This window comes from Nicotiana attenuata, unplaced genomic scaffold (assembly GCF_001879085.1).
Source record: "Nicotiana attenuata strain UT unplaced genomic scaffold, NIATTr2, whole genome shotgun sequence".
Taxonomy (NCBI): Eukaryota; Viridiplantae; Streptophyta; class Magnoliopsida; order Solanales; family Solanaceae; genus Nicotiana; species Nicotiana attenuata.
Genome location: NW_017670475.1, coordinates 400,865 through 412,478, shown reverse-complemented (window position 1 = coordinate 412,478; position 11,614 = coordinate 400,865).

Genomic DNA, 11,614 nt, shown 5'->3' with positions numbered 1-11,614 from the left:
TAGACCCAGGGTCAAATAGCACTGAAGCATCCCTATCACAGACCAGAATAGTACCTGTAATAACTGCATCTGAAGACTCAGCCTCTAGCCTGGCTGGAAGGGCATAAATCGGGGCTGGGCCCCACCTCCCTGAACCATATCTCTGGGACGATCGGCTGCTGGCTGGCCTCTTCATCTGGTGGTCCGAGCTCCACCTCTATGATCTCTACCTCCACCTCTATGGCCTCTACCCCCGCCTCTAGCTGGCTGGGCGGCCTGAGGATCACCTAATGCCTGAATCATAGGACGAGGACCCTGCTGCTGAGAGCTGTCAGAAGCTCGAGGGCAATACCTGGCAATATGTCTCGTGTCGCCACACGTGTAACAAGCCCTCGGCTGCTGGGAATAACGGAGTGGTGGTGCACTGATAGGTGCTGACGAAGAACTGAAAAGCTGCTGATCAGAGGACTGCGACTGAGAGCCACGACCACTTTAAGTACCATGTGAGGCCTGTAGGCCTGACTGAAAGGGCCTCGGAGGATGGCCTCTACCATAAGAATCCCCACCTCCAGACGAGGTACCACTGAATCTACCTGCATGACGGGGTCTCTTGTATGACCCATAACCACCTCCCCGTGCAACAACCATCTCGACTCTACGGGCTGCATTGGCCGCCTCCTGAAAAGAAATCTCACTACCAGCTCCCATAGCCATCTGGAGACGTATTGGCTGAATCAATCCATCAATAAACCTCCGCACCCTCTCTCTCGGTGGGGAGTATAACAAAAGCATAGCGTGCCAGATCAATGAACCGAGTCTCATACTGTGTGACTGTCATAGAGCCCTGCTGGAGGTGCTCGAACTGCCTGCGTAGAGCCTCTCGCTGAGTAACTGGGAGAAACTTCTCCAAAAACAACTCTGCAAACTGGTCCCATGTCAATGCTGGAGACCCTGCTGGTCTAGATAGGCAATAGTCCCTCCACCAAGTCTTGGCGGATCCTGCAAGCCGAAAAGTGATGAAGTCGACCCCATTGGTCTCCACAATACCCATAGTCCTAAGGATCTCATGGCAACTGAATAAGAAATCCTGAGGATCCTCTGATGAAGCACCGCTGAATGTGGTGGTGAATAGCTTGGAGAACCTATCAAGCCTCCACAAAGCATCTGAGGACATAGCCGCTCCATCGCCGGTCTGAGTCATAATACCCGGCTGGACCGCCACCGCTGGCTGAACCACTGGAACCTGAGCCTAGGGAGCTACCTGCTCCGGAGTACGTGTAGCAGGAGTCTGAACCCCCTCCTCCAGCCTGAGAAGTGGCTGGGGCTATTGGAAGCAAACCCGCTCTAGTGACGCTCTCCACAAAGCCTACCAATCGGACCATAGCGTCCTAAAGAACTGGGGTGGCTATGAACCTCTCTAGGACCTGAGCTGGGCCCACCGGAGCTTCTGGGGCTGGAGCCTCCTCATCGTAATCAACATGAGGCTCTACCTGTGGGACTGCTACTCGGGGCTGAGCTCTGCCCCGCCTCGGCCTCTGGCACGGCCTCGGCCTCTACCCCTCGCAGGAGCTGCTGCTGGGGGCTTGGGCTGCTGCGCGGTAGAAGAGGAAGCACGTGTTCTCGCCATCTGCGAAAGAACAGAGTAGAAAGACAATCAGTATTTGAGAAACAGAATCGCACGAGAGGAAAGAACAAAAGTGAAACTTTTCCGAACTCCGTAGCCTCTAGGGGATAAATACAGACGTCTCCGTACCGATCCCTCAGACTCTACCGAGGTCGTCCGTGAGTTGTGAGACCTATGTAACCTAGTGCTCTGATACCAACTTGTCACAACCCGGATTTCCCACCATCGGGAGTCGTGATGGCGCCTACTATCGGAGCTAGGCAAGCCAAACATTTAAAACATTTTCGGATAACAACATAACAATAATAAAATAACGAATCTTTAAATAAATGCCGAAGTCTTTTAAAACATAAATAACTGAAAACCATAAGTGCAGAAGTTTGAAACATAGTTCTACCCACAGTCTGGTGTCACTAGCTCACGGACTACTATAGAATGCTAAAAACAAGTCTGAAAAGAAATACATAGTGTTTGTTCGATACAAGGTAAACATACTAAATCATAGAAGGGACTTCGGCCTGCGACGCCTGCTAGGCTACCTCGTAAGTCCCTGGACTGAAGACAGCTCCCGGCAATCCTACTGCTGCGGTCCAAAAGCTGCTCCCTGATCTGTGCACAAAAATGCACAGAGTGTAGCATCAGCACAACCGACCCCATGTGCTGGTAAGTGCCTGGCCTAACCCCGGCGAAGTAGTGACTAGGCTAGACAGGACCTACCAAAAACAACCTGTACAGATATATATACATATACCAGAGCAACGGAAATAATAACAGAAGATATCAAGTAAAGCTGGGAAGGGGGCATGCTCGGGGATAACAAATGAAGAATAATTATTAGAAATAACAGCAGAACTACTCCGAGTTTCCATGATATATATAGTGGACGGCGTGCCACACGATCCCATATTATACTACATAAGTGGTCGGCGCGCCACACGATCCCATATTACAATGCATAAGTGGTCGGCGTGCCACACGATCCCATTTCATAATATATATAGTGGTCGGCGTGCCACACGATCCCATTTCATAACATATAAGTGGACAGCGTGCCACACGATCCCATATTATAGCTCAAAATATCTGACTTTGTAAAGAAGGCCCCATGAGGGGAATTCGTCAACATAACACTTTAACCCGGCAAGGGTACAGCTAACAGCCCAAATATCCCGGCAAGGGAGAGTACATAATAAGAGTCTACACGTCCCGGCAAGGGAATAATAACAACACATCCTCTTTTAAATCACTTCTCTCTCAACTATCACATTCTTGTTCGAGCCAACGCTCCAAAGTATACCAATCACAATTCTTCCTCAACCGTTCACATTATATGAAATTTATCGATTAAACAAGGTAGTAGAGTCACATCATTCGAATTAAAAGCAGTTAAGACTCACGGTCATGCTAGACTCCGGTGCATAGACAACCGTCACCATGCCTATACACCGTACTCCACATTTAGCAATTAGCAAATAGCATCCTAATCCTATTCCCTCAAACCAAAGTTAGAACAAACACTTACCTCGGTCCAAAGAATACCAATCAACCCTCAAATACCGCCTTTCCTCTACAATCCGACTCCGAAACAATGGTATCTAGTCATAATTAGTTCAATAATATCAATAAGGGCTCAAAAACATAATTTCATAGCCTAGAAATGAAATTCCCATCATTCTTCCAAAAACACCAAAATTTGACACCGGTCCCACATGGTCCAAACACGAGGCTCGGACCAAAACCCAATCACCCATAACCCCACGAGTTCAAATATATAATTTATTTCAAGATTTGACCCCAAATTGAGGTTGAATCACCCAAAATCCCCAAAGCCCTAACTCTACCCAAAACCCTTAATTTCTACCTTGATTTCATGATTTAGGCCTAGGAAATTAGTAATTAGATGAAGAAATAATGAGGGAATGATGTTAACATTACTTACCCAAAGAGTTATGGAGGAAGGAGAGCTTGAATTTCGTCTATGGAGGGTTTAAGAGGAGAGCTAGTGTGAAAAGTGAGGAAAAATCCCGCAACCATTCTGTTTTTAAGCTTTTAAAATCACTGGGCGAAAATGCCCTTCGCGTTCGCGGGAAAGAGGCCGCGTTCGTGAAGGGTTAATTCAACGGACCATCGCGTTCGCGATCAGGAGGCTACGAACGCGAAGAGAAAGACTGGGGGGGTCCAGGGAATGCACTACGCGAACGCGTGGAGAGACTCGCGAACGCGGTGAGGGGGGAACTGTGACTACGCGAACGCGTGAATTAGTACGCGAACGCGGAACAGATGGAACTAAAGCTACGCGAACGCGAAGAAGGGGACCCGGCCAGCATCGCGATCGCGTAAGGGCGACCGCGAACGCGAAGAAGGAACCTGGCCTGCAACAGCTGAAGAAAAACCTGCTGTATTTCTAAGTGAAGATTCACCCCGAACCACCTCCAATTCACTCCCGAGCCCTCGGGGCTCCTAACCAATCATACACACTAACTCAATAACATCCTACGAACTTACTCGAGCGATCAAATCGCCAAAATAACATCAAAATCAATGAGTCAAGCCTCAAAATCGTCATTTTCATTTCAAACTTCTTAAACGTCTAACTTTAGATATTTAGGTCCGAAACACGTCAAATGGCATCCGATTTCGACCAAACTTCATAGAAAGCGCTTAACACATATTTAAGACTTGTTCCGGGCGTCGGAACCAAAATACGAGCCCGATACTATAGTCCTTTAATCAATTTTCATTTCCATTTTCCTTAAGAATTTCAGAAAAATAATTTCACAGAAAAATTCATTTCTCGGGCTCTCGACTTCGAAATTCGACTCCGGGCATATGCCCGAGTCCCATATTTTTCTACGGACCCTCTGGGACCGTCAAATCACTGGTCCGGGTCCGTTTACCAAAAATGTTGACCAAAGTCAACTTTAGCAATATTAATATCAAAATTCTTCAAATTTATCACAAAGTTCACATATTTCAACTTAAAAGCTTTCCGGCTTCGCGCCCGGACTGCGCACGCAAATCGAGGCAACTAAAAGCAAGGTTTTCAAGGCCTCGGAAGCACGGAAGTAGGGAGAAATCCGGTGATGACCCTTTGGGTCATCACACATTTGGACTTGAGAAGGCCAAATTGGGTAAAATCACCCTCTGACCAAGAGGTATTGAGCGTGTAATTGAGAGTTGATAGCGATAATACAACCCGATCAATAGAACCAGCATTAAGGTTTATATCCCATTAGGTAAACACCTTGGTGAAGGTCATTGCCCTAGGCTTTTTACAAAACTTGAAAAACAACAAAAACAATCTCTTAGTTTTATTTCCCAATTTTCTATTGTAGTTTTAAATTAGACATAAAAACAACTCCGATTTGTGGAAGTATAAATTGAGATAGTCAATCACGCACACTACAATATATAATCCTAACTCCAATATATAGCTCCATGTGGAAATCGACCTCGACTTTTGTTGGGTACTATCATTGCATTCGACCATTTCATAACCTTGAAATGAGGTGTGAAATTGGGCGAGATCAGTTTTTGGCGCCGTTGGTGGGGAGCTAAAATAGTGTTAGCTATATATTTAGGTGTGTTTTTTGGGTATATCTTCTTTCCCTGCCTTACTACTAATGCGTTGAGTTATTGTAGGTGTAATCATGGCAAACAATGAACTTGGAAACATAGCTTTGGGCGATGTGGATGTTGAGGATGATCAAATGGATGAGGTCCCTCTTGAATCTCAAGCCGACGAGGCTGAGCTCTTCAAGACAATGTGCCCGCTCCACCCTCACCTCCACCACGAGCGGCTCCACACTGGGTGTTGCCGAATGAAGGGTATGCAAGTGATATAGTCCCTCCCCATATTAGGGAGGGCAACTTCCAAATAACCAACATGATGCTCACTTTGCTCGAGCAACGAGGGTTCTTCACCAGTGCACCGGGTCAAAATTCATACAAACACTTGAAGGGGTTCGTAGATGTGTGTTGGGGAGTAAACAAGTATATGTCTCCGAGGATTCTTTGAGGCTAAGGCATTTTCCCTTCTCTTTACGGGGGAAAGCTTTAGATTGGTTGGAACGTTTGCCAAATCATTCCATTCAAACTTGGGATGAACTAGTGGATAGATTTATTTCTAAGTACTTCTCTCCCGGGAATATGGTTATTCTTCGGGATGAAATTATAGCATTCAAGCAAGAGCCTAATGAACTACTACACGAGATATGGGAAAGGTACAAAACAATTGTGAAAGACTGCCCCAACAACGATATGACAGAGAACATGATTCAACAAACTTTCTATCGGAAGATCAATACAACCAACCAATGTGTAGTGAATCAACTTGCCGGTGGGAACGTCATGACTATGCCTTATGCGGAGGCATGTGATACCTTGGATGAGATGGCGGATACTTCATCGGCATAGCAATCTCGGGCTAATATTCCACAAGGTGATCCAATGTGATTCTTCTTCACAGAGAGTTGCATGACCATGGACAAGCCATAGCCGAGTTGACTACCACCATGAACCAATGGCAAAGGATCAACTTTAAAAAGTGCAAAACCCGAGGCAGGTCAATGCAATGGAGGGAGTAGGTATGATGGTGAACAAGCAAAGAACAAGAAGTCCACAAGTGCAACAAAGAGTGGACAATTTTGTGCAAGATTATAGTGGATTTGACGAAGATGATTCTTATAATGATCAAGAAGAAGAAGTCCAATATGTGAACAACTTTTATGGGCAAAGAAACAACTTCCAAGGCCCTAGCCAACAACAATGGCGACCTCAAAACAACCAAGGAAATTGGAATTCTCACAATCAAGGTAATTGGAGTGGTGGAAACAATCAAAACAATTGGTATAACAACAACAATCAAGGCAATTGGGGTGGAAGCAATAATCAAGGGAATTGGCATAACAACAATAATCAAGGAAATTGAGGAGGCAACAATCAAGGCGGGTGGAGTAACAATCATGGAAATCAGGGGTCGGGTTTTCAAAGGCCCCTGATGTATTAACAGCCGAGCAACTCACCTTCTTATCCTTCCCATAGTACTAGTTCTTCTAACAATGAAATGGGCCGTATTGAGAACATGTTTAAGCAGATGATGGAGAAGAATGCTGATTCTTATGCTCAATGTGCTTCACACAACACATCGATCCGCAACTTAGAAGTGCAAATGGGGAAAATCTATCAAGATTTAATTCTTTTCCTAAGGGTACTCTACCAAGTGACACGGCGGTGAACCCAAAGGGTGGGAAAAAAACATGGCATGCCATGGCCATTTCTACAAAAGAGGGAGAGGTGGGAATGCACCCATCTCAATTCAAAGGCAACTTGTGGGTGATGAGAAAGTGGTAAAAGAAGAAGAAGAGAGCCGAAGCAATCCAGTGCAAGCAAATGATGAAGTTCAGATTGATATTGATGACAACATGGAAGAGACTCGAGAGGAAGTGAACCCATCTAGGGATCATGTTATTGACATACCGGAACCGGTAGTGCAAAAGGCTAAGGCACCATTGCCTAAGCCACCTCCTCCATATCCTCAAAGAGTTGCCAAGAAAAATGGTGAGAATCAATTCAAAAGGTTCATTGACATGATGAAGAGTCTCTCGGTAAATGTACCATTAGTTGAAAATTTAAAGCAAATGCCCAATTATGCAACGTTTATGAAAGATTTGGTGACAAGAAATGGTAGATGAATTTCGAAACTGTCAAAGTCACTCATCAAGTGAGTGCAATTGTGCATTCGATGGCTCTTAAATTGGAAGATCCTGGTGCTTTCGTAATCCCTTGTACCATTGGAAGTGCCGAGTTTGCTAAAGCCCATTATGATCTTGGGGAGAGTATCAATTGACCTATTCGGTTTTCAAGAACTTGGGAATTTGGTAACTAAGACCCACATCTATGAGATTACAAATGGCCGATCGTACAATGAAGAGACCATTGGGAGTGATTGAATATGTATTGGCTCGTGTTGATAAGTTATCTCCTGGCGGATTTTGTTATTCTTGAATGTGAAGTAGACTATAAGGTGCCGATTTTTCTTGGAAGACCTTTCCTTGCTACGGGAAGGCTCTTGTTGAAGTGGAAGACAGAGAACTCACTTTCCGAGTGGGTGATGAAAAGGTGGTGTTCCACGTATGCAAATCTCTGCGGCAACCAAATAGCAATGAAGTGTGTTCTTTCGTGGACTTGGTGACCGATGTGATTATTGATGATACAAGTGACACGATTAATTTGGGTGATATGTTGGAGGCTGTCTTGCTCAACTTTGATGACAACGAGATAGATGGCTTCATGGAATATGTGAATTCTTTGGAAGGATGGGGTCGTATAACTTTGCACCCCAGAAACTTTCCTTGGATCTCGAGAATAGGAAAATTCCTCCTACAAAGCCTTCAATTGAAGAGCCTCCTATTTTGGAGTTGGAGCCATTGCCTCCACATCTTAGGTATGAATTTCTTGGCCCTTGTTCTACTTTACCGGTTATTCTTTCCTCTTGTTTGAGTAACGTGCAGGTTAACTCTACATTCGGGGAACAAGCCCCGTATTTTGCATGCACAAGATTAACTTGGAGTAAGATGCCAAACCATCTAATGAACATCAAATGGAGACTCACTGAAGCCATGCAAGGCGTGGTCAAAAAGGAGATCATCAAGTGGTTAGATGTCGGGGTTGTCTACCCCATTTCCGACAGTTCGTGGACTTCTCTAGTGCAATGTGTTCCAAAGAAAGCGGGCATGACAGTGGTCACCAATGACAAGAACGGGTTGATTCCCACAAGAACGGTGACTGGATGCAAATTGTGTATGGATTATCGCAAGCTAAACAAAATCACGAAAATAGACCATTTTCCACTTTCCTTCCTTGACCAAATGCTTGATAGCTTGGCCGGTCGTGCTTTATATTGATTTCTAGATGGATATTCGGGCTACAACAAAATCCTTATTGCCCCGGAAGATCTAGAGAAAAAACTTTCACTTGTCCCTATGGTACTTTCACTTTCAAGTGGATGTCATTTGGCTTACGCAATGCACCGACGACTTTTCAAAGGTGTATGATGGCGATCTTTACAAATATGGTAGAGGACTACCTTGAAGTCTTCATGGATAACTTCTCGGTAGTCAGGGATTCCTTTGATAATTGCTTGGAAAATTTGGATAGAGTATTAGCAAGGTGTGAAAAAACAAACTTGGTGTTAAATTGGAAGAATGCTATTTAATGGTCGAGGAAGGCATTGTGCTTGGCCACAAAATTTCAAAGAATGCCATAGAGGCTGACAAGGCAAAGATAGAGGTGATTTCTAAACTTCCACCTCCAACCTCAGTGAAAGGCGTGAGATGTCTCTTGGGTCATGTGGGGTTCTACCAGCACTTCATAAAGGATTTTTCTAAAGTGGTGAACCCATTGTGCAAGATCTTAGAGAAAGATGCCAAGTTTCACTTCAATGATGATTGCATGAGAGCTTTTGAACAACTAAATTTTAATTTGACAACCACTCCCATTATCACCGCTCCAAATTGGAGTATTCCTTTTGAGCTCATGTGTGATGCTAGTGACATAGCGGTTGGACCAGTTTTGGGGAAACACATCAACAAGATTTTTCATTTGGTCTACTATGCTAGTAAGACCATGAATGATGCCCAAGTCAACTACACCGTTACAAAGAAAGAGCTCATTTCCATTGTGTTTGAAATTGAGAAGTTCTGCCCATACTTGATGGGTGCAAAGGTTATTGTTCCTACAGATTTATGCAGCACTTCGCTATCTTATGAGCAAGAAAGATTCAAAAGCTTGGTTGATGAGATGGGTGCTATTGTTGCAAGAGTTTGATATTGACATCCAAGATCGAAAAGGGAGTGAAAATCAAGAGGTGGACCACTTGTCTCATTTGGAGGAGGAGGGGAGGCCGCATGATATCATTGAAATCAATGACTCCTTCCTCGACGAACAACTTTTGGCTATTTCAATGAAGGAGGTGCCATGGTTTGCGGATCTAACAAACTTCCTTGTGTGTGGAATCATCCCGAATGAGTTCACTTCAAATCAAAGGAAAAAGCTCAAATGGGATTGTCAACATTATTATTGGTACGAGCCATACCTCTTCCGGAATTGCACAGATGGGGTAATTAGAAGATGTGTACTAGACGAAGAGCAAAATGTTATTCTTGAGGCTTGCCATTCTTCTCCGTATGGTGGTCACCATGGTGGAGCAAGAACGACGACCAAAGTGCTAAGTTGCAATTTCTATTGGCCCACTCTTTACAAAGATGCAAGTGATATGGTGAAAGGATGTGATGAATGCCAACGGACCGGTGGAATCTCGAAGAAGAATGAAATGCCTCTCACTACCATTTTGGAGATTGATATCTTTGATGTGTGGGGTATTGGCTTCATGGGTCCTTTTGTATGTTCTTGTGGAAACACCTACATAGATTATGTGTCTAAATGGGTTGAGGCCATTGCTCTACCCAACAATGAAGCAAGAAGTGTGGTGGCGTTCTTGAAGAAGAATATTTCACAAGATTTGGTACTCTGCATGCTATCATAAGCGATGGGGGGTCGCATTTTGCAACAAGGCTTTTAACACTTTGCTTAGCAAGTATGGTTTCACTCATAAAGTTACGACTCCCTACATCCACAAGCTAGCGGCCAAGACGAGATCTCCAACCGTGAGATAAAGAGTATCTTGTCCAAAACAGTGAATGCTAACCGAACAGATTGGTCAAAGAAGCTTGATGATGCACTATGGGCTTATCAAACTACTTTAAAAACTCCTATTGGGATGTCTCCATACAGGTTGGTGTTTGTCAAAGCTTGTCATCTTTTGGTGGAACTTTAGCACAAAGCCATATAGGATTTAAAGAAATTGAATCTTGATTGGGATGTAACCGCTAACTTGCAGGTTGCACATTTGAATGAATTGGATGAGTTCCGGTACCACGTATATGCAAGTTCATCCTTATACAAAGAAAAGATGAAGTACCTTCATGACAAATACATCCGAAACAAGGATTTCAAGGTGGGAGGTCTTGTTTTGTGGTTATACTCACGATTGAAGATATTTCCCAGAAAGCTTAAATCTAAATGGAGTGGTCCCTTAGAAATTGTGGGTGTGACACCTTTTGGTGCATTGGACTTGAAGAAAAAATATGATGAGGTATTTCGAGTTAATGGTCACTGGGTGAAGAATTATTTGGGAAAGGTTGATGATGGCCATGTGATGGCAGTTATTCATTTCAAATGATGGTAATCTGCATCGTGCCACGACGTTAAATCAGGCGCTTCTTGGGAGGTAACCCATGTTTTCTTTTTCATTTCTTTTCTTCTTTTGTAGATAGGTGTTATTTTTGTGCTAACTGGATTTGAAGTGTGTTGCAGGGATAAGTGTTCTTTATTGGAATTCTGCCCAGAAAATTGGCTAAGTGTGGAAAAAAGTGCGGACTGCATGTGCATTGTGCGGACCACATAATTGTGATTGCTACAGCAAAAAGGGAACTACGGCCACAATTATAGTGCAGACCGCACAAACTGAGAGGGAAAAATGCAAACTCTATGAAGTTTGGTTTGTTAGAGAAATGGCCAAAGTGCGACCGCACATCAAAATATGTGGTCCACAAAAAAAAATAAGCAATCGCACTACAAATTCTGCGGACCGCAGATCAGCAAGGGCTTTTGAGCCATAGGTAACTAAGTGCGACTGTAGTAGGAATTCTGCGGCCGCACTCAGCCTTTGTCCCTTAGTCAAACCGTCCAAGTATCAATAGTAGACTTAGGACTACTGTTTATTTTTCCTTCTCTGAGCACTCACAGATCTAAAATAGTGAAATCATCTGTTAAATCATCTGCCACACACAATCAACCCCTCTGATCACTCATTTGCACTACTTCATATCTAGTATGCCTTAATTACTTGCAGAAATTTTCAATTTCTTTAGTTTAATTTACAATTTGTTAGTTCATTTTAGGCCATTTTCAGTTAAATTCAGTTATACAACCATGTGGAGTTTAAACTGT